The sequence below is a fragment of the Papaver somniferum genome, chromosome 4 (genome assembly GCF_003573695.1).
Source record: "Papaver somniferum cultivar HN1 chromosome 4, ASM357369v1, whole genome shotgun sequence".
Classification (NCBI taxonomy): Eukaryota; Viridiplantae; Streptophyta; class Magnoliopsida; order Ranunculales; family Papaveraceae; genus Papaver; species Papaver somniferum.
In genome coordinates, this window is record NC_039361.1 from 20678375 (window position 1) to 20701943 (window position 23569).

General features: G+C 38.0%; 1 long non-coding RNA gene across 4 annotated transcripts; it reads right to left on the minus strand.

Moving 5' to 3' along the window:
• Positions 1 to 6652: 6652 nt before the first annotated feature.
• Positions 6653 to 12408, minus strand: LOC113273593. 4 transcript variants are annotated; one of them, XR_003322500.1, is made up of 12 exons: positions 12263 to 12408; positions 12000 to 12043; positions 11311 to 11392; positions 10768 to 10846; positions 10431 to 10655; positions 10015 to 10286; positions 9540 to 9825; positions 8643 to 8741; positions 7821 to 7915; positions 7458 to 7634; positions 7325 to 7372; positions 6653 to 7215 (listed from the first exon to the last, which is right to left on the minus strand). It is a non-coding gene; the product is annotated as an uncharacterized LOC113273593 (long non-coding RNA). The 4 variants fall into 4 exon arrangements; XR_003322499.1 differs by having other exon boundaries at positions 6653 to 7031; positions 7149 to 7215; positions 8643 to 9825; XR_003322501.1 differs by having other exon boundaries at positions 6653 to 7031; positions 7149 to 7218; positions 8643 to 9825.
• Between the last annotated feature and the right edge of the window lie 11161 nt (positions 12409 to 23569).

The following is a 23569-nucleotide window of genomic DNA, read 5'->3' on the forward strand; positions in this document are numbered from 1 at the left end:
GAAGTGCAGCTTCCCAATGTTCTTGTATTGGATGCTGCATAAACTGTGACAAAATATGCACAGAATAAGCTAGATCCGGTCTAATCACAGCCAGATAAATCAATCTTCCGATCAGTCGTCGATACCTTTCTGCATCACTCAGTAACGACCCTGTTGCCAAAGCTAGACGATGATTAGTTTTCATTGGAAACTCTGTTGGTTTTTCTCCTAATAACCCCGTCTCCATAATAATGTCCAATGCATATTTCCGTTGACAAATATAAATGCCTTGCTTACTGCGAGCTATCTCCAAGCCCAGAAAATATTTTAATTTTCCCAAATCTTTCATCTTGAAACACTGTCCCAAATATGTTTTAAATTTATTTATCTCCACTATATTATATCCTGCAACAATCAAATCATCCACATACACCAAAACATTTAGTTGTATCTTTCCTTTGATCATAGTGAAGAGAGAATAGTCTGAATAAGATTGCCGAAAACCATAATTCTTCAAAGCTGTTGATAGTTTTGCAAACCAACAACGTGGAGCCTGTTTCAAACCATACAACGATTTCTTCATTCTACATACCATATTAGGATTACCTTTCGCAAATCCAGGTGGTATTTTCATATACACCTCTTCCTCCAAATCTCCATGTAGAAACGCATTGTGTACATCCATCTGATGTACTTCCCAATTTTTAACAGCTGCAACAGCTAGAAAAGTGCGCACTGTTGTCATTTTTGCTACAGGTGCAAAGGTCTCTTTGTAATCTAAGCCTTCCACCTGATGATTTCCAAAGATCACCAATCTTGCTTTCAAACGAACCAAATTCCCATTTTCATCATACTTCTCTGTATATATCCATTTACTTCCTAGTGCTCTCTTGCCCTCCGGCAATTCTTGCAAAGCCCAGGTATCTTGTTCTTCTAGTGCTCGTATTTCTTCTTCCATGGCTTTCCGCCATCCTGGATGTTTCATTGCTTCTTTAAAGTTGCGAGGTGCAGAACCCGCAGTTATAGCTGCAAGAAATTTCTTATACGGTGTAGAAAATTTATCACAACTAACATAATATGTCAAAGGATACGGCGTACCTGAGGAGAATGATTGTGATGGATGAAGATGAGATGGACTATTTTCTCTAATGGTGTGCGTCACAAATCCCTTAAGCCTACTTGATGGAATTTTCGTACGCTTTCCTTTACCCATATCACCTTCTACTACGAACATCAATGCCCGGACTCATAAGTTCAGCAGATCTCTCTGAACTGCTACACGTTCTCCTTCAGTCGCAGTCACATCTTGAACTGCTACACCTTCTCCTGTTGTCGCAGTCACATCTTGAACTGCTACACCTTCTCCTGTTGTCGCAGTTACGCCTGGTATGCCTACAGCGTCTCCTGTTTGCTGTTACGCCTGGTACTGCCACTTTCTCCTGTTGTCGTGTTACATCTTCATCATCACTCCATTCAAACTGGATTCAACTGATCAGTCTCAGCTGATACACCAGTCACCTCGGTCTCAATAGAATGACCAGGCTGATCACTCTCTGTGCGAGTCGAAACTGTTGGCTGCTGCAACACAGATGTTTCATTCTTATATGGGAAACTATTCTCACAAAACTGGACGTCTCTTGACACTAGAAATTTTCTTTCATCCAAGTCATATACTTGCCATGCCTTTTTACCAAACGGATATCCAAGAAAAACACACCTCCTTCCTCTACTTGCAAATTTATCCCCTTTATTACTTTGATCATGCACATAACACAGGCATCCAAACACTTTCAACTGATATACGGAGGTTGCTTTCCAAACAATATTTCATACGGCGTTTTATTTTCCAGAATAGGTGTAGGAGTACGATTAATCAAATACGCAGCTGTCAATGCGCATTCTCCCCAAAACCGTATTGGCAAGTTGGCTTGAAATCTCAAAGCCCTTGCCACATTCAATATATGTTGATGCTTTCTCTCCACTCTTCCATTTTGTTGCGGAGTGCCTACACACGATGTTTCAAAAACTATCCCATTAGTCTTAAAATATCCACGCAATGAATTAAACTCGGTACCATTATCACTTCTAACAATTTTGATATCTTTATCAAATTGTCGTTTCACAAGAGCAATGAAATCAAGAAACGTTCGTTCAACTGCCGTTTTATTTTGAAGTAAATGAATCCACACACCTCTTGAAAAATCATCTACTATTGTTAAAAAATATTGTGCTCCACAAGACGATGTAGCCCTATAAGGACCCCATAAATCTATATGAATCAACTCAAAAATACAACTGGATTTACTTAGACTACTAGCAAAGCTACTCCTATGTTGTTTCGCTCTTGGGCAAATGTCACAAACTTCATTATGCTTCTTCAATCTACTCACACCCGGCAACTTTTGCAATACTTTTTCTGATGGATTTCCCATTCGTCGATGCCACAGCTCGTATGATTCTCCACTGACTGCCATAACTTCAACTTGAGGCACACCACAGAAAATATACAGTCCACCTTGTCGTTCACCCATTCCAATCACCTTCCTCGTCAACCGGTCATGTATAAGACATAAACTGTTAGTACATTGTACAGTACATACTAATTCATCAATAAGTTGTGTGACTGAAATTAGGTTACAAGTTATTTGAGGCACATAAAGCACATTATCAAGTCTCAAACCGCCCTGCAGAATAATAGTCCCTATTTTCTCAGATTGTGCATATTTTCCATCTGGGAGTCCAAAAGTACACTTCACAATATCTTTCACATCAATCATGTCATCTCTTCTACACGTGACATGATTTGTAGCTCCCGTGTCAATAATCCAATTTGGTTTAGTTTGCTTACCTTGAAATTGGGACGTATTTTTCTTTGCATTCAAAAACTCAAGCACCTGTCTGAGTTGTGTTGCGGTTACTCCCATCAAATCTGAGCCGTCTGATGAATATGCACCATTTGACTGCTTTGTCTCTGATATATTTAGATTATGTGCTCGAACTTGATTGCTCGTTCCTTGTCCTCTACCTCCTCTGCCATTCGCAAATCCACCACGACCTCTACCACCGGTTCTTCCACCTCGACCATATCCTCTTCCACTTCTAGGTTTATCTCCCCACCATTCAGGGTATCCAATAAGCTGAAAACAACCTTCATCCGAGTGTCCTTGTCTGCTACAGTGCTTGCAATATTTATTAGGATCATAAGTGTTATTGAAAGTACGTTGATCAGATTGTACCTTGAACGCCATCACATTGTCATGAACTTCCGGTGTGGCAGCTACATCTCCTCTTCTGAGACGTTCCGAGTTTATCATTGTTTGATATGCTACATCTATTGAAGGCAGTGGATCTCTTGCCAACAATTGTTCACGCAAGGAACCATAGACAGCATCTAGTCCAATTAAGAAATAATGTAGTAAATCTTCTTCTCTCAAAGTACTAACCTGTGTTGCAATATCACACTCGCACTTGCCACACTTACACGTTGGTACCTTCATATATGTGATCATCTCATCCCATATCTTATTCAATCTTCCAAAATAAGCAGCCACACTTTCTGTTTGCTTTTGTTTACACTCACTTAAAGATGTCTTTAGCTGGCATGTCCGTGTTCCACTTACAACACAGAACCGTCTCTTCAAGTGGTTCCATAATAAGTTGGCATTATCATAGTCTCCCAAACTCGATCTGAGTGATGGCTCCAATGTGTTGCTGATCCATGAGACAAGCATTGACTGAATTGCCACCCATTCTTCCAACTGTTCACTTTCTTTAGGTTCTTGGATTGTTCCATCAATGAAACCAAACTTCCTCTTAGCTATTAATGATCTTCTTATGGCTCTAGCCCATTCATCATAGTTATGTCCTTTTAGAACAACCGGTGTGATAATTATACCTGGACCATCACTTGATCCTAGGTGATATACTGGATTCTTCTTTTGCGTATCATAATCTATATTCTTGTCTTTGCTTGATTCTCCATCACCACCCATTCTTAATGATGATTTATTTATTTTTCAGTTTTCAACTGGCTCGTGATGCCATGTTAAAACTTTGGTAAATTCTTTTCTTATCTTTATTCATAGTATTCCATAGATATTTATACATGACCGATGTGAGACTTAAAACATTCCTAAGACACGGATTTGAGACTTTCCTTATAAGTCTCAAATTCATGACTTACATGGACAATCCTTTCCTAATATATTACCACACTTTCCCAATATATCTTTACCTTATCGGTCTCAAATTAATGACTTACATGGACAATACTTTCCATAGACTGACCACTACGGTCTTGGAAAGTATTACGACATTTCCTAATATATCACTTTCCTTAATACAAGCAGATATGCCTTCTTCAATATAGTGATACCGTGGACGACATGCTGAGCAAGCGATATATAGGTTATGATGGAGGAGAGCCCATATTAGAAACTAACATTGAAAATATATTTAGCGGTCTATTTACTAAGGAAGCATTATATAAGTTATGATGGAGGGTTCGTATTATAACTTAACATTGAGCGGTCTATTCATGTTGTGAAGGTTAATAGTATCGGATGGAATTATTCAGAGTTCTGAAAACTTATTTATTTATTTGTCTTTAATTTGTACAACATCTCATTTCTTGAAAATGTCATGTAAAGAACCGAGTTATTTCAATTATAATATTATTATGATAGATCTGTTGCTTATTATGTTGAATTAGCTATCTAGTTTTGTGCACTGGGAAATAAAACAGTTGGATTTCGAAGATCCTACAGGCCAGTCAAATAACAAAAAACAGTCCTCCAGGCCGATGTCAATGCCTGCAGTAGCAGTTTCAAGTCTTTCAAGAAGGGTGTACAGTGTACACAAAGAACCAAATAGAACATAAATAACCCATGTAATGAAATGAGAACTTGTAACCAATATATAAAACTGCAACATTGTTTATAAACACCATGACAAACCTTAGTTCTGTGAGTTCTACAACAAGTGGACAATGTAAATGTACTACATACAACCAAAGCCACAATCAATAACAGGGGAAAACCTAAACAACTCCAGAAAGCAGGTTTCAGATCTTTCCAGAGGAGCCCTTGCAAAATTGAGAGAGAGCTCTAAAAGCTGTCCAAGAAGCACAGTCTCTGATGCGCGCAGTGACGTATAAGGCTCGGTTGTGGCCTTCTTCGGCCATCATGTCTTCATCAGTGAAGGTGACACTGCCTACGGTTGGGTTGTTCGACTCCGTATCCGTTTTCATTAAAGACGGCGCCAAGTTCATGTCAGCAACACGATTGAGAGCCGCAAAGGTATCAGCATGTTGATCTTTGGTGAAGTGCAGAAGTTCACATAGGCTCTTAATTAGAAAGCCGGCCTCCTGTTCTGCAGGTTTCTCCGCGGTAGTGAAGCTTCCAATGTGGTGATGAGGCGAGTTGGAGAGGTCTATTCCTGGTTCAGTCGATTCCGGGTCTCGTACAAAGGCATTGCGATAACCTCTGTGGGTTTAGGCTCCTATATAAATCAAATATCAAGGAACAACACCAGTGCAGTCTGCCCATACTCTACAGAACATTTTGAATGAACACACCAGTCCAAATCAGGGAATGAGCTTGTTTTTTGAAGCTTAGCTGATTCTTTTGGTCGGGCGCGGTGCAGATAGTAATATCTTATCCAGCTCCTGCAAGAAACGGAGAGGAAATAGCCAATGGGATATAGAGGTAAAAACATGAGTAGCTAACTGTTCTGAATCATCGGAACTTATAAACAAATTGATGAACGAAAATTACGCCTCTTTGGAAAACAGCCAGATGAAAGAGGACGCAAATTTGTGAGCGAACTTATGTTTACAGCTAATGCAAAATCAACGGGTGAATTATAATCCCGCACATTGTGTAACTCTGAAAGATGCTGGTTCCATAAAAGAATGCTGATCTTGGCCTCTTTGGATATGCTTTGTATTGGGACTTGGTGATCAGGACACTAACATGGACTAACTTTTGGAGCACCATTTATTTTGTTGCTAATCACTAATTTGTAGGACAGTTCAGAAGAGATTAATAACGTAAACATGTAAAAAGCAACAAACATTAACTTCATCACAGCAAAGATGATTAGTGCACTCAATCAGCATTGTTCAGGGGGATAAATATTATGCTGGGAGTTGAAAAGATGAAGGTACTGTAGTTCTCTATGACAATTGGCGAGAGCTAAGAAGCATCTTTCTTTGTTCACAGCTATAAATATTACATAATAGATGACAAAGTGGTTATGATTCCAACTTGGAAAGGTCCTAGACAAAGTGGTTGTATCACAACTAGCATCAAAACTACTCTTAAACAAATCCACAATCCCCGGGCTTAGAAACTCGAATGACAGTTTCATAGGCGACACATCAATTGCAGGGTAAGAATCCCAACCTTCTGCTTAGACAAATTTGGTCGGACCTATACCACAGGTGCATCCCTAACTTTAGAATTTGAAGTCTCTTTATTTCAAAAACACTCAATCCAATTTAAAGCCTCCAAAAGAAGAAGGAACTGGCAATTTAGCATCCGAATTATGACAAACTGAATGACTAAGTCAAATGCTAGGTTTCAGTATTCATATATTCTTCTTTTAGTCATAATATGCATTAGAGCAGACCGCTTGAGTTCAATTGTAAATCCAAATATGAAGGTTAGTTAATAATCAATATAAACTACACTAGATATCCACTAGAGGAGTCCAAGAATATATGGATTGGATCAGTCCCCTGGTGCACTAGAATTACATAATAACTAAACAGAACGTTGTTGCTGAAAATAGTCAAAATTAAGAGCAAGCGGATTTTGCATAGTAGTTACTAACAGATCCTGCAGGTGACGAAAGCAATGAAGACCAGCAAGCTCCTCGCTATGACATGGATGAAGAAGGTTGACATAAGATAAAATTGACAGAAAAAGACCCAGGGCACTTCATACATCCATGTTTTTACCAGGACATTCCATGTTTGTATGGTGAGCTAAATTATCAGTAAATTCCGCAAGTCATCAGTTGCATCCAAAGCTCTTGCTTGGTGCAACTAGCTGTGAAAGACAGGAAAAACATGCCCGTTGATATGGGTATAAAAGTTTCAACTTTTATTTTATTACCAAATATTTGAGCATGCTGGATGACGGATACTAGTACTAGACTATGCCTACCCCAGATTATGCCTCCATAGTCGACCTTCATTCTATGGCAGAGTAGTAAAAATGGCATCCCACAATGCTGCTTTATCCCAAAAATCAGATGCCAAAAATAAGTTCTTACATGATACTCAAATATAACCAAGAAGAGAAAAAACATTAGCGCATCATCAATTTGTCATAAACCTCACCAGTTCGCAGATACTCGTAGGTCATCAAGCAAGTTCCTTCAGCAAGCTCTGCCAAACCAAAACTGGATCAGCAAAGTGTTTTCAACCTAAACTCGGTCGCAGGCACATTTTGAGAAATAATGAGAATATCTACCTTGAATCGTTTGCATTGTGTAGTCTGGATGAACACTACTTTGTGGTAACAAACCCTTAACCAACTCTCCTTTCATCAATTGGAGAAGTCTCTGGTGCTCAATGATGGCATCTACACACTCTTTTATCAAAAGGAGTTGCTGATTGGACGGTTGCGTATTGCTTCAAGGTAACTTCACTGAGAACAAATAAAAGAAACACACATGAATATCTGCAAAGACCATCTGAACTTGACATAAACTAGCTACTGGTAGCATGAGTTAAGGTGATGATGCAAGGATGAGTTACACTCCATCCCCTTCGAGAGGCTATACAAGAGTAGCACGTAGATTATGAAGATGCTCTTTGTGAATATGCTGGTTACCATTATTTTTCCTTCAGCTATGGACACAGTAGGATCTCCAGTACTTGGAGAATCACTACCTGCAGAGCTAGCTGATAGTTGAAGACTGGAGAGTCCTGCAAATGAAACATAGCAGTTAAATTCAAAACTCGCTAGCTAGAAAGACCCCCACCTTCAAATTCTCTTGAATGTACCAGCAAAAAGTCATAATCATTAGTATGACATCCAACTGAGACACATCAAAAAATTAGAGGCATGCAAATGATAAGCAAAGCCAAAGGAAACTAATTAAGTAATTATAGAAAAATAAATAGTGAAATATGATTGAATAATACACTTCCTTGTCAAATTCTACCTCTATAAACCCACTCATCTAGACAACCAGATTCCAAACATAGTATGGTAGAGTTCAATTCAAAACCAACTCTTCTACACAACAAGATTCCAAGCGTAGTATGGTAGATTTCAATTCAAGATCAACTCCTGTATCACTACAATTACAAAATATGAATGCACCCTTATGCGGTAATTAATAATACACTACAAAGAAACATAACTTTTCTCATTTTTGACTCAGTCTTGACAAGCGAGCTGCTAGGAAAGCAAATATGGCAGATCTATCTCAAATTGTGAATCATTTATTTGCAACATCATTAGCTGCTAGATATCTTCAGGTGAGGTAATAAACCAGAAAATAGGGACCGTTATAGTTCTGTGACTCTGCGAGAAGCAGCAGCAGGGACAGGTTACCCTCTATTAGGATTTAGGAGAACACTTGAGTTTCTGGACCCATTAAAAGATGTGCATATAACCATAAATTAATTAATTACTCAAGAAACTAACCTCTACATGGAAGAAGAGCTTATCCTTTTGTTCACCATCTGTGGTAGGGCTGGGACCATCTTTTGCAAGTCTCCTCCAGATGACAGTTCACTCCCATCTCTGTACAAAAAGTAACATTTAAAAGAGGGGATTGGGATAATAACCACATGAACTAGAAATACATCATTCTAATACGAACTCAGAAGAATTCTAAGATTAGGATCCGACCTCGATCCATGAAATCCAATCATTGTAAGACTTAAAATGCAAATACTATTCTTTCTGAATATGTTTTACTAAAACTAGAGTGACCCTGTACCAACTTTATGATACAGCTGTTACAACTTTTTCAAATATATCCAGAAGATGTGTAAGGAACACATTACGTATACCTCCGAGCATTGCCATCATCTTAATTCACTATATTGACAAAATTGAAATGAGTCAGTGTTCATTGAATAACATAAACCACGTAAAATAAACCTCGATTGTATTTCTGCAGATTTATTTTTGAAACAAATGAAGTCATCTTCTCATGCAATCTTTCGCCAGCCTATAATAATGTACAAAGATCAAAACATAATCCTCCTGATTTCCTACAAGAATATAAACTCTTAGAAATCAGACATACATCTGCAATATGTGCATGGCATAACTCGAGCCACACAGGACTATGATCCCCCAAAAAAACATCCTTCTAATCAGGTTCAACACCTGAGTTACTTGGAACCTAACAGCATATTCGTATCAGGATATGTAAAGTAAACCTCAAATTACACAAACATTAATAGCGCGTTCGGTTGGGAGAATTAGAATCCTAGGAATTCAACTATGGGGTAATCCAATTCTTGGAATTGGATTCCAAGGAATTTGATTCCAATCCAAAAAATTCATGTTCGGTTGAGATAATTCAATTACCTTTGTTATTACCTCGGAATCCAAATTCCGTTGCATCATTGGACCAATGCAATGGAAATCTATCATTTTAAAGGGAATTGGATTCCTAGGAATTGAAATTCCCAATCACATAGAGTTCATTTGCCCCGTTCGGTTCAAGGAATAGCAGCTCACATGTTTCTGACAGAGGCATGATGCTTTTGAAGTTAATACAGTTCCACACAAATGCGGCAAGCTTTATATCTCGAAATGTCATCTCTGCGGAACCATCAACCTTGGCAGCATGATACCAAACAAATGAAAGTTGCTGAAGAACGTCAACAAACAACAAATTGAAGTTGATTAAGTATCATATCCCTTAGGATGGTTAGAAATAAGTCATATACATAGCTCAACATTTGTTCGTTGTATATAAAAGGACTGCGGATATGTTATACTTAACATGCAGACTACAGTATTTGGATGGAATCAATGTACATAAATTTTAAATCCGTACTCTTAATGAAGCAAAGACTGTAACAATCCGAGATGCCATCGCATTCAAACAAGCCTCATGTGGGTAAGTGGTCTGCATGTTTTCCCCATACAGCTCCTCCAGCGCTCTCTCATTATCAGGGACAAACCCCTACAGGATAAATCACTAAACAAAAACAGTTACGAAAAGTGAAATAACCACTAGCAGCTCCCTGCCTAATATGTTACACATGACAATTATTTATCACAGGTCCTTGGTAAGTTAAGTTCCATTGCCAAGTACTCCAAACTCATCTGCAAGGTAATCAAAATGGAAACAAATCAATATATAGTATAAATTTCTAAACCAACAAGTTGATATGAAACAGCCAAGGGATATATCTCCAAGTTCCATGTCTCCAAAAGCATTAAAAAAATGAGCATAACAAGAAACTTGACCTCTTCCAATGCACCAATGTGATGTGAGGCCTTACACTCGTATATTCTTGATAAGATTAACCAATTCCTTCTGAATTGGCGAACTGAAGAAGGCGTTTGCCCGGAAACAAATCACTAAAAAATTAATTACTAACTCCAAAAAAAAAAAAGTTTCTGGAGATGTCCTTCATATACTTCTTGTACAATGGCCCCCTTCCCAACATGTCAGACAATACCTTAACAGCACTGCACGATGCAAAAAAGAAGAGTCAGAATCAAACTTGTCAACCCCTACAGATCATTTAGGCAATTCAAATGCATCGACGAGCAAATAGAATAATGAAATAAACAAAGTTACTTCTGTCTTAACAACTGTATGAAATATATAGCATCCATGGAGGGAAATGGCTGCCTTGGCTTGTGAAGATCTTCCACCACTGCAATTAACATTGAAAAGTAGTTTAACATTAGGGAATTCAAAGCAGTAAATTACTTGAAAACTGCTACTGCTACGCCCACTAGAGATCCCCCAGGCAACCAGAATGTAGACCAAGAACCATTTCCTAAGAATTTGCAGCATACAAGAAAGAACCTTTGACTACTCGAGTACATATAACCTAGAAGACTCTGGTATATACTTAGCATCAACTGCAGATCAGAACTACCAAGCAGAACTCAGATTACTAAGTTGCCAGGTTTGCCTAGTCGATTAAAAAATCAAACAGGTTGACCAAAGCTGTCTAGCTTTGGTACATAAACAAGCTCGAGACAGAGGCTTATAAATATTGACACCCAAAGTGTTTCAGAAACACATATAAAACCATTTGACATCCAAAGACATATGCCATGAGAGAAACATACAACTACATAAGGATTTGAGAAATGCATCCATGTTGCTTACATGAGACTCCTTTGTCTGTAATATCTGCCATGTTGCAAGAGCAAGACATCACTTTGGCTGTAACTTTGTACACGACGGGAACCTGCATAATCAATTAAATTGACAAAATGAGCCCACTGAGTAGTGGTCAAAGCTCTATGAAAATCAGCAAATCAGATTTTACGGTGTACAGATGTAATTCAAGGAGGTGTAAATGTATCAAATCTTATTGATGTTCATTACATACTCAGGTCAAATTATAGAAATTATGTTGATAAGTGATGATTGATTGACTTCAAATATATTAGCCAATGGCTTGCATGCCAGACTAATACAGAACCTTAGCTACCATGTTAATCACATGTATTTTTACTTTTGATGATTGGTAAACTACCCAATTAACTTACTGGGGAAATGTAATACCAACCTGTACAATAGTAAATAAGTGGGAGTGGCTATATCTCCTAAAGCTATAGACCAAGCATAACTTTCATTTTTCAACCAGAAAATAAAAAAAATCTGCCAAGCAGAGGATGTTTTGTTGAAAAACTATATATGCAGCAGAAATTTACATCTTGCAGATAAACTTTGGAGTTACCAAATTGTGTCAAAATACTATGTTTGTATTTGTGAAAATTTACATGATACAAAACATGGCCAATGTGAAAAGTATAGACAGTATGTTAACAATTGGTGAGAACGCAAAATACCTTCCAAGTTAATTTTGTCGAATGAAGCATTTCCTGCAGCAAAACTGTAAACAAAGATCCATAAATATATATACAATCCCAACTTTAACAAGGAAATCATAAATGGATATATCATAATCATCATGTATTCATTACAAGATATAACACAAATTTCTCAAAAATTCATAAAAAATTTCTGAGAAAAAACATGGCATGAGACATGGTTTGAAATTTCTTTGATGCCAAAATTGTGTTACCATATCAATCGATTTAACGAGGTTCACCTTAATTGTGTGTGAGGGAGTGTGAGGGAGAGCGTTTCATTAGATCGTTAGAGACATTAAATTCTTCTCGAAGATGAATCCCCAAACTTCTAGGGTTTATGTTGCTTTCTTGGCGGGAAGAAAGAAAAAAATGAAGTGAAAAGGGGGAATCAGGTTAGGTTGGAAATCTTGTTTAAGAGTGTGCCTATTTAATGCCTCCCTCCGCCTGTCTAGTAGAAATTAACGTTTAGTCCCAAATATGTTGGGCTTTAGACACTCTAGTCTTGCTCTCTCAAGCCTAATACTAGGACATCCAAATTCACCTTATTTTAGACGAGTCAAACCATTTATGAACGGTGCAGTCCAAAGTGTGTTTTTTTTATGACCGAAATATCCATAAAATAAAATCTGATATTTGCTCGTCGTAATCATTTTTGATGTCTTGGTTTCAAATATCGAAACTCGAGAAGAGCTCTCCTTGTACTCATGTTGAAGACGACAGTCATAAAAAAATTGGTAAAATCTCAGCTCGAATTTGATTCATGATCCGGTTTAGATCATTTTATTTAAGCTTCTAGAGTTAGTATAAGAATTTTTCACAGGGATTTTATTGGGAAAGATTGCATACCTTTTTGGGTTATTGAGCCTTGTATTTAGTTCGAATTAGACCCTCAATCCCAATTTCGAAATAAGTATAATTTCCTTAATTCCATTGCATGCCTCCCTGCATTAATATTCTGCATGGCTCTGGCACAACTGGCCCTTGCATGCCTCCAGTCATGAATAACATTGACTGGCCCTTACATGCCTCATGCAATAGCTGGCCAGTATGATGATTGCATGGTTCTGGAATTGCTGGCCCTTGCCTGCCTCCTGGAATGTTCCAGAAATCTCCTCTATGGTGATGGAACTAGCCAAGCCAAAATGATGCAAAAGATTGGCCCAAATAAGCTTACATGCCAAGCCTATGAGAGAAGTGGCCTAAGCCCACAGAGGGGTAAAAATATCCGCAAGGAAAAAAGAATGGGGCGTGAACATCCGGGACTACTGAGCTAAGTTGCCTCGCAGCACGCTGAATCAGGAGTACGGAAATAAGTTACACCATGGTACACTGAATCGGGACCACGGTATTAAGCTGCATCTGCCACACCGAATCAGATTCACGATACTAAGTTGCCTCCTGCTACATCGAGTCGGGATCATGCTATTAACTTGCTTCGTGATACACGGAAGAATTGATGCCGCTGCTGCCGGACGAAAATCAATCCAGCCGCCGGACACCACCGCTGTTGTCAACGCCGCCGATGGCCGTCAACCACCGCCGGGTGTACAAACCTTATGAGGCCTAGCTAGCTATTTTGTTTACTTTGTTGCACATGGGCTTGCACATAGAGTGGTTTTAGGGCCCAATGAACCATACTTAGCTAATAGGAAGAGCTATGTAGGCCTAAGTTAGCCCATTTTTGGTGTAGATTATTTAGGGTACAAACAGTTCTTATACCTTATAATTTGGCGGTTCTCTCTAGCCTAAGGGTCGAACATAACCTCTTTAATTTGGCCGTCATCGCATCTAGAGCCAATCTCATATTTGTCAATCGACGATTATTACCGGACTACGGAATATTGTTGAACTCGTATCTCTTAGCTATAGGCTCCTCGGGTTCGGAAAGGTTTTTGATCTTCAAGAAGGGGTAGTTCGTGAACAATGTTGGAAAGTGTTCATAAGCCCACACCTATACCAACGTGGAATGATACATATAAGAAGCAATAAATTTTGTTTCTAAGTTCATAATAAGAATTATGGAACATGTGAACAATTTACAAAAGAACATATTAAAAACAAAATTACCCGGAGTATAGTGAAATTCCCGACAAATTGATTTGTAACCGCCTTAGAGGCCCTTCTCATCTCCGCCATCAAATGTGTCATTACCACGGTGCCCCAAGAATAGGTAAAGACCTCTTCCAACGGATCCAACTATTGAAGCAGCTTTGCACTAACCCTGTTGCCACTAGCGTCAGAAAATACCTTAGTGCTCAAGATGAATAACAGGTACGCAGCGGCTGTATAAAAAATCTGTGCGGGGTCTCATCCATCCTTCAAACTTCTTCAGTTTGATAGTCTTTGTCCTTTTCGGAGAATGATGTCTATGTTGAATTGAAGCATTCTTAGGGTTTATCCAATACTAGAAAACACAAATTAAAACTTGCGTGTTTAGTCTTTCTAATACAATAAAAGAAAAATAAGAAATTGCATTTAGTGAATTGAAATTCCAATTTAGTTTCGGCGTAGAATTAAATTTGAATACAATGCCGATTTTGTATCCCTCTTTTATAGCATGTCACTACCGGCATAAAATTCGATTTACAGTGCCTTAACAGGATACCGCCATGGTATTCCTCTAAATTAGAACGCCGGCACTGCTTCCGGGTTATGTTTAACATCCAAGTCGGTTTTGTTTTCCTTATTTTTTTGAATCTCTGTAGAAATTTCCCACGATACCGGCATTTTATTTCAGTAATTTACAACGCCGGCACAGTCGTCGGCGTTGATTTTATGTTTACAATCAACGCCGGCATTTTGTATACAACTCAGCCATCATATTGTGTTTTAATTTCTTGTCTTTGTACGTATGTCTATAACGACAAAAATGAAGAAAGGAAAGGGAAAATATGTTTAAGAAGGAACACCTAAGTTGTCTCGGCCTCGACGTAATCGAAATGATCCGGAATGTGGTAAATTCATCATTCGGGAGCTTACGGGAGACACAAGCAACGGTGATGATTAAGAGTGGGAGAATTTTGTACTTCCTGAACCATCCCGAGCAGGTGGCTCATCCTCACAAGACTTAGGACAACCTGAAGTTGAAGCTAGTGAGAAAAAGGAAGAGAAACCACCAAAGCACCTTCCTAAAACCTATGACATGATTCCAGAACACAACGACGGCAAACAGTGGGGTCAGCCGAGAGATCGCAACTCTTATTTGACTACAAGGAATCTTGGGCTCGTTGGATCTATTCAACTTATGTAAGACGTTTGGATCTTGTTATTATATTATTTATTTATAATCAAGTGAATTTAAGTTAGTTTGGTGTGTTTTTATAATATCAGGAGAAAGCCTTCCGTGTTTGCCGCCATCAACAAATGGATGTATGGTCTTTGGAGTGGGAGTGTGATGTTGTTAGAGCATCAGTCTTAGCATCTGGAGTGTATCACGTGGTAGAAAATTATGTGGCCACTGATCAAGTCACGGCGAATTTCTTCTTGGAGAGATTTTTTGGTTCAACTGATACCATGCATTTTCCTTTTGGCGAGATGACCATTATCCCTGAAGAGATCATACTAGGTCTAGGGATCCTTGGAAAATCCGTTAAGGAAGGAGATCACCGTAAGAACCTAGAATGGACCAAAATATATCAGCTGACTAAAAGGTTGTTTGGTTGGGACGAGGCAACGACTAAAGAAAATATGTACGTGTCAAAGAATACCCTGACAAAGACTATCAAAGTCGTCAAACTCAAACAATTGTTTGGAAATATGAGGGGCAAGGAATTGAATCCCGAACAAATTCAGCAAACTGGCGTTGTTTATCTGTTGTTCATCTTAAGCATCGCAATATTCCCTGACGCTAGTGGTAACATGGTGCATATTAACAACATACAATACTTGGATCCCTTGGATGAACAACATACAATACTTGGATCCCATAACAAATTGTAATATATGAAATTATAAATATTAATACTGCAAAAATCATCTTCCAAATGAACTTTAGAATTTAAACAAATAAATCTAAAAATAGTGCAAGATGAAATCGTTGGAAATAGTAATGTGTACTCACAATAATGTCTATTCCAAACCCTAGTTATCCTTCTTAAGCAAAATAAGAATAAATTCTCTTAAGAAGTTTCCTAGACAAAATCAAAGTTCTTTGAGAACTTCATACCTTTCAATAAATCAATCATACAAGGTGTCGCTGGCTTCCTTGATTTTCTTGAGCGTGGATACCCCATGTTCGTGAGTTAGAACACAAACTTTACGATCAACAACACGAGCAAGTTTTCTAGCCTTAGCGCAGTCCACGATGAGCTTCTTCTGATTCAGTATCAGAATATTTTGATTAACAAGGATTCTGGCATGTCCATCTAAGAGATGGTTTATTTGCAGTTAAAGATTTGTAAACTCGACCTTTGAATCATCCTGAAAACGATTTAAATCCTTGACATAATCATCAATCCAGAAGTTGTGTTCTTTTCTTGCAAGCATCTTCTTTAGAACCAGCTCTTAAAGCGAATCGCGTCCTTGAGTGTCTTCCTCCATATCAAGATTCACAATCTCTTTAGATTTTGCAGAGTTCTCCATGATTTTTGTTAGGGATGGATCAACACAATATAGAATATATATATATGAAAAGCAAGATAAAAAAGACTCTTGTCATGGAAACCCTATTTGTTATCATGACTCAATAATTTAGAATAAATCTCTTCAAATTATAGTATGATACACGATTAACAGAATCAAAATACTCAGATAACATAAAAATGCATAAAAACATACGACTAATGTTGAATACCCAAATCATCATCCTTGCAACTCTCAAGATAGATATAAGGAAGAGATTACCTGAAGTCAGGTAAAGAAGTGAGAAGTAGCCTCACTACGATTTATGAGAGGAGGGTTGTATAAATCTTTTGTGCGTGTGTATTGTATATTCCCTTTTTTCCATCCATTATAACTTATTTCAGAGGAATTTGTCACAAACCTTTTCAAAAGTCCATCAGAGGGATTTTTCTAAGGACTAAGTCTAAGACCTCTAGATATTGGATCCAGGAGCGGAGAGTTGAAGAATTTCCATCTTCTTGAACTAGACTTGCCAGATTTATTTTTATAAGCACAGATAATGTGTTCATTAGTGGCACAAGAGTTTATACCATTAAAAGGAACTTGCAACATGTGATGATTTCTTGAATATAGATCATTCTTATAAGAATTCTGGTTTTCTGTAGGAAAGAGATTCACTGTACATGTCGTCAGACGATTTACTATGTTGACTGTAGAAAGAAGCAAGTTGTGAAGATCAGAAATTTGTTTATTTCTAGCAAAACAATGAAGAGCATAATGATTCTTTTTCCCATCGAAGGAACAACATCGTGGATTAGAAACATAAATGTCATGACTCATAACCTTTTCCGACACATGCGAATTTTGCACGTGTTTCACAATGGGTAATTCCTTGGAGGGAATTTTCTTCACGCTTGGTAAAGTCTTGTGAGACTCATAAATAGGTACAGAGGATGATTTATCATCAATACAGAGTTCTTTTTCAAGGTGTTAATTACACTGTTCTTGGACACATCGAAGATATGTAACAAGTTTTTATTTTTCTACACGGTGGCTATTTACTTCTGATGGACGAGCCTTGATTAAACGTTCTTCTCTAACTGAGTTATGTCTAACTGTGTCTTCAAGAAAACCAATCTTTTCACGCTGTAGAGAAGTTTCTTGAACCAATTTTTCTATATTTTTAAAAAGAGATTCAATAAAGCAATAGATCTCACGTTCTCTTTCAAGGGTTTTCTCGAATTCATCAATGAGCTGATTATTCTTTTCTTCAAGATTCTTGATTTTAGAACCTTGAAAATCAATGATATCAGCAGATTTTTTTAACGATCTGGTGAATTCCATTTCAGATTCTGACATGACATCAAACCTCTTGTTTTTCCCTTGGGATTCGGAGGAATCTGCTAAGGAGTTATCCTTTGAGGGAAGCTTAAGAAGTTTGGCATAATCAGAAACTTTGGAAGACATTGCTATGTGCGTGATTTGCAAGACACTTCTAGGTCTACAGAAATCAGATTGCTACAAACACAGACTTATAAGGTCTTAAGCGTGTTTTCCTGCTCTGATACCAATTGAAAAAGATGTTTTACAATCTAGAAGACTTCCCTCTAAAATGAGCCCTCTTGATGCTAACTGGACAAAAAATGAATATTGATGCTGCATATAACAACTTCAAGGCAGTCTAGGAAGTTGTTGTAAGAGATTCTGTTGTTATGTTCAAAGGTTGTGATACTAAATCTCATGAAGTTTTAAATCCCATTGAGGCCGAAACTAGAGTAGTCATGTTAGCTTATGAATTTGATGTGGTGACTGAGATGCAAAAAGTCATTATTAAAGGTGATGCTGAGAAAGTGATCAAGATGCTAAACGTGGAGAAAGCTCACATCCCTTGGAGATTGGTTCAGATTGTCAACCAAATCAAAGCTCGGACTAGGAAGCTCGCTGCTGTTAAATTCGTCTACATCAAAAGAGATGGGAATTCCACTACCAATACTCTGGCCAAACCCCAAGAAAATAAGTCTGTTCTTTAATTTGTTTTTAAAAATTCTTCTAGCTAAAAAAAATAAAAAAATAATTTTAACCGTCCATCGGATCCATATTTCAAGCGTTCCTGGGTCTATGAATATGGCCCATCAAAAAAAAAAACAAAAAAAAAGGAAAAAGTGACAACAAATTTTAAGAACTATAATTTTTGGCATACCAAAATCTTTTAAGGCATACTGAATGAAGACAAAAAAAGTTGTGAAATAGCAAAATCAGATAACCCCTTAACCCAAATTTTTTTAATGGCAAATCTGCCCTTTACGTATTAGTGTTAATAATCTTGATTAGTGATTAAATATTTTGTTTAGTGAGTAAAATAATTTTCAGAATTATAAGAGTTGTTTAGATGAAAAATTTGAGGAAAAAAAATCAAAGTTTTGGTTTGGTTAAGAAGGAGAGAAAGAGAAGGAGAAAGTGAGAAAATTTTAATTCTTGATTCAATAGAGGATGAGGAGGGTCACCATTCATCTAAAAAACCTAGGAAAATACATATCAACTACAACAATGATCCAGAAATGGCTGATTTCTTAGATTATGAGAATGATTTTACACCCACTCAAACTCAAACTCAAACTCAAACACAAACTCAAGATGATGATTTTTATGAGCCAAATCCTGATGATGAAGACATTGATGAGGAAACCAATGCTTCTAATACACAGGTACACTTATATCCTATACTTAATCTCACTTCTATAGCTCTCAATTATCAAAAGTTAGGTTTTTCGAATCATGGTTCGGCGAAACAGGTTGAGGTTCGGCTCACATCTATGAGCCGAATCTACCAATTGATGAACGGTTCGGCTTACTGAATCTGTTTACTGCATGCGCCGAACCTATAATTTCCAATTCCAACCCTTTTGCTAGACACTAGTTCGTCTTATATGAAAGTTTCATAGTAAGCCGAACAACATCTTGAATAGCCCGGAATAGAATCATTACTAATTCGGCTTACATATCCAAAATCGTATGTGCCGAACATAATTTTTTAATTTCTGGATTGAAATATTGTTACTGGTTCGGCACATATGGAGAATATCGTATCATCCGAAACCTCTTATGTCCAAGGTTCGGTACATAATATGATTATCGTCTGAGCCGAACATGAATTTGTTAATTTTTGGGTTAAAATATTGTTCGTGGTTCGGCACATATTGAGGATATCGTATAAGCCGAAACCTGTAAATGTTTATAGTTCGGCACATAATGTGATTATCGAATGCGCCGAACCTTGTTATTATATTCCCTTTCTAGTGTTTAACCTTGTGATATTCTTTGTAGATCGTGCTTGGACCCATGGAAAATCAACCTGATCCAGTAGACATAATTCACGAGGATACCAAGGATCACTAATACATGAAATTGAGGAACATCAACCTGATCGTGCTTGAGGAACACCAATACTGGGTTACACCAATAATGATTTTTAAGGCTCGGATTATAACTCAAATTATAGAAAAAGCCGAACCTGAAGGACAAATGATTCGGCGCGTAACTAACATTAGAGGATAAGCCGAACTCTATAAATTCGGCGCATAATTGTTAAGCTATTCATTAAAACATGAAATTGAAGGTGTCCATAACCCAATCCCAGCACCATTAAAAACAAAGTTCAGCACCTAAAAGCAAAGGTGTTTGCAACACCATAAAAGTGTACATAAAACTTAAGAAAAAGTGTACCATAAAAGTGTACATAAAAGGGCATTTAACCACGACCCCTCTTCTTAGTTGCATGACCACCTCTTCTTCCACCTTGGTCTTCATCTTCCGACGCATCATTACCGGGTTGGACGGTAGCACCACCTTGGCTTGTACCTTCACCAACTTGTCGAGACCTCTTAGTGGTATGCCTTTGCTCGGGTTCCTCGGGTCCTTGTCCTTTGTTGATGATTGCATCCCACTTGTTGATGAGGTATTTTTGTTCTTCCACTGTCATTGGTGTTTTGCAATCAAGTTTGGCCTTCATTTTTTTCAACATCTCCCTACCCGCGGCAACCTATTTTTTCATTTGTCAACAACTTATATCCATGAGGTTGAAGACATTTTTACCATAACTAATATATGAAAATAGTATAAAGTGAAGTCATTCTTACCATAATCTTGAAAGCCTTGACTACATCTTCGGAAGTAGACTTGTTGGTGATCTTGATTGGCTTCGCCTTCCCCTTATCAGCTATCTTTTGCCTTTTTATTGATAATGAACGGATGAGAAATTTGGTTATACCAATCCATATTGCCCGGATAATCTTCAATGGATCATCAAGTAAGGTGTTAACTTGGACGCATCTAATGTGTGATTGTTTAAATTATTCCAAAACTCAACGGTGGGATCAGGATCATACTTTGGTTCCCAAGATGAAGTGGTGCTTTTAGTTCCCTTACCACTCTTTGGTAACAACCTGAATTTCTCGTCAAACAAAGGAACCTTTTGGACGCATCCTAATTGACGGAGTACTCGCCTAGGATCGTATATAACATAACCACCGGGATACCACAATGGCCCATGATACATACCTACCGGCATATCCTCATCTTCAACAACTTCATCTTCTTCATCTTCCTTCTCATATGGTTGAAAAGTGACATCATCAACACCAAGACGGTCTAACGTCTCTCTCAAACTTGCCACCAACTTCTTTTTGTTCCTTTTCTTGGAGTCCTCGTACGCGTACCGTGCTGCAGTTGGCTCTGTATCAACATAATCGACATCTTTCTCAAATACTTTGGCCAAGTTCAAAATTGGGAAATGGTCATATATCCACACCTACATCCAAAGAACCACATTAAAAAATCAAAGGAATTGAATTGATAGAAACAAGTTTTACTTGGAAACATCAAAGTAAGAATAAAGTTTGCAAACTCAGAGAACTGTTCGGCTTATATGGATCAAGTATTATAAGCCGAACCAAGTAAGTAAAAACTTCGGCTTAAAAGATTTTATGGTTATAAGCCGAACCATACTCTGAACTCCCAAAAGTTACCTGGAGCAAAGTGAAGTTCCCTCCGATGTTTGTACTTGTCAACCTAGACGCGGTGGCAAGTTGGTCCAGCAGGTAAGCGAGCGTAGCCGTTCCCCAAGCAAACTTGTTACAAGTTTCAAGATTCTTTACCAATTGGAGATAATTAGCATTTACCTTGTTTCCGGTAGTGTCGGGAAAGATGTCTCTACCAAGAGTATAAAGCAAGTAGGCAGTTCCGGTTTGCTTCACTTTGACGGGATCCATTATCAACAAACCTTGTGTGACTCTTTCCTTTGTGTTCTCAAACTCCTTTTTCAAGTTAGTCAACTTGATCTTCTTATTCTTCTTATTTCTGCCACCTGGTATGCAAACGGTATCGACATCTTTAACTGATCGACAAAACTCCAACTCAGTTTTCTGTGAACCCCAACCAAGGCATTCCAGGTACAAATTGTATAGCTCATCCCAACTCATGTCATAAAAACCAGCATCCACACTTACACCCCTTGCTTTAAGGCCTGTAATCTTACTAGCCTCATCAGGAGTGATTGCCATCTCTCCAAAAGGTAATTGAAATGTGTAAGTTTCTGGACAAAAGCGCTCGGTAAATGCAGAGGCCGACACACTATCATATTCCTTATGTCCATAATTGATGATAGGCCATAAAGCACTGCGTTGTACGTAAGCAATCACCTCAGGAACCTCTTCATCAAGACTCCATTCCGCTGCCCTCTGGTGTCTCAATACTCGGACTGCACGGTTGTGATCAGGAGTCTCATAAATTTTCTTCGCCCAAGAATCGGCATAACCAATCAACACATTTCCTCCATCTTCCGGAAGACCATGAGGCAAACCATCTGATCGAGGTGTAATTACGTCATCTTCATCAGGAATGTGTAAACCAGTGATCCGTCGATCATCATCGTCCTTCTCTTTCTCGGGTTCTGCCACCTTCTTACCTTTCTTGTCTTTCTTGGGTTTTCCTTGGGGTTGTGTTTCTTGATGAACTTCTTGATTATCATCAACTTCTTCATCTTCAGCTATTCCTTCTTCTTGTCTTTCAATTCTTACTTGTTCAGCTTCTTCTTCTAAAATTCCTCCTCTAGCTCCCGCTCCCAATTTTTTCTTACCTCCTCCTCTAGGATCGGGAGTTTTATAAATAGAAGGTGTTACCTCCATCTTCTTCCTCTTTGTAGCTGCATTGGTCCTGACACAAGTATGAAAGTTATAAGACTAATTCGAACAACAAAGAGATTTGGAAATCCAAAAACTTGTAAGAAAATAAGAAGGCTCGGCTTACCCGAAATAACACATATGAGCCGAATCATGTCTTGAAATTTTTATTAGCTTACACAGAGAGTGGATCGTCTCATACCACAAAACAATTATAAGCCGATCCTATATATTCGGCTCACAACCGATACCGTCGAATAAGCCGAGTCTATGGTTATGAACTCAAACATGTATTCGGCGCAACATGATATCATATAAATAAGCCGATCCTATACACTTGTAAAATTTATGAAATTTTAACAATGATATTCGGCGCAACCCTAATACTATCGAATAAGCTGAATCTAGACTTATGAATTGAAACCTTTATTCGGCGCAAAACTAATACAACCATACAAGCCGATCTTAAGCACATGCAAAAATTCTGAAATTCAAACAACAATTATTCGGCACAAAACTAATACTACCATACAAGACGATCCTACGCACATGCAAAATTTCTGAAATTCACAAAACATATTCGGCACAAAACTAACACCATCGAATAAGCCGATCCTAAATATAAGTCTCTGTGTCACTAAGTTCGGCTCAAAACGGATTTAAGATATACGCCGAGCCGTTCATATGCACTTTCATGGTTCAGTTTCAAGAACAGCTCGGCGCACATCTAAGATTTGTTTTGCGCCGAACCATGCCCTGTAACCGCCGCAGAAACATGATTTTGACGAATTAAATCAATCAAACCAATCA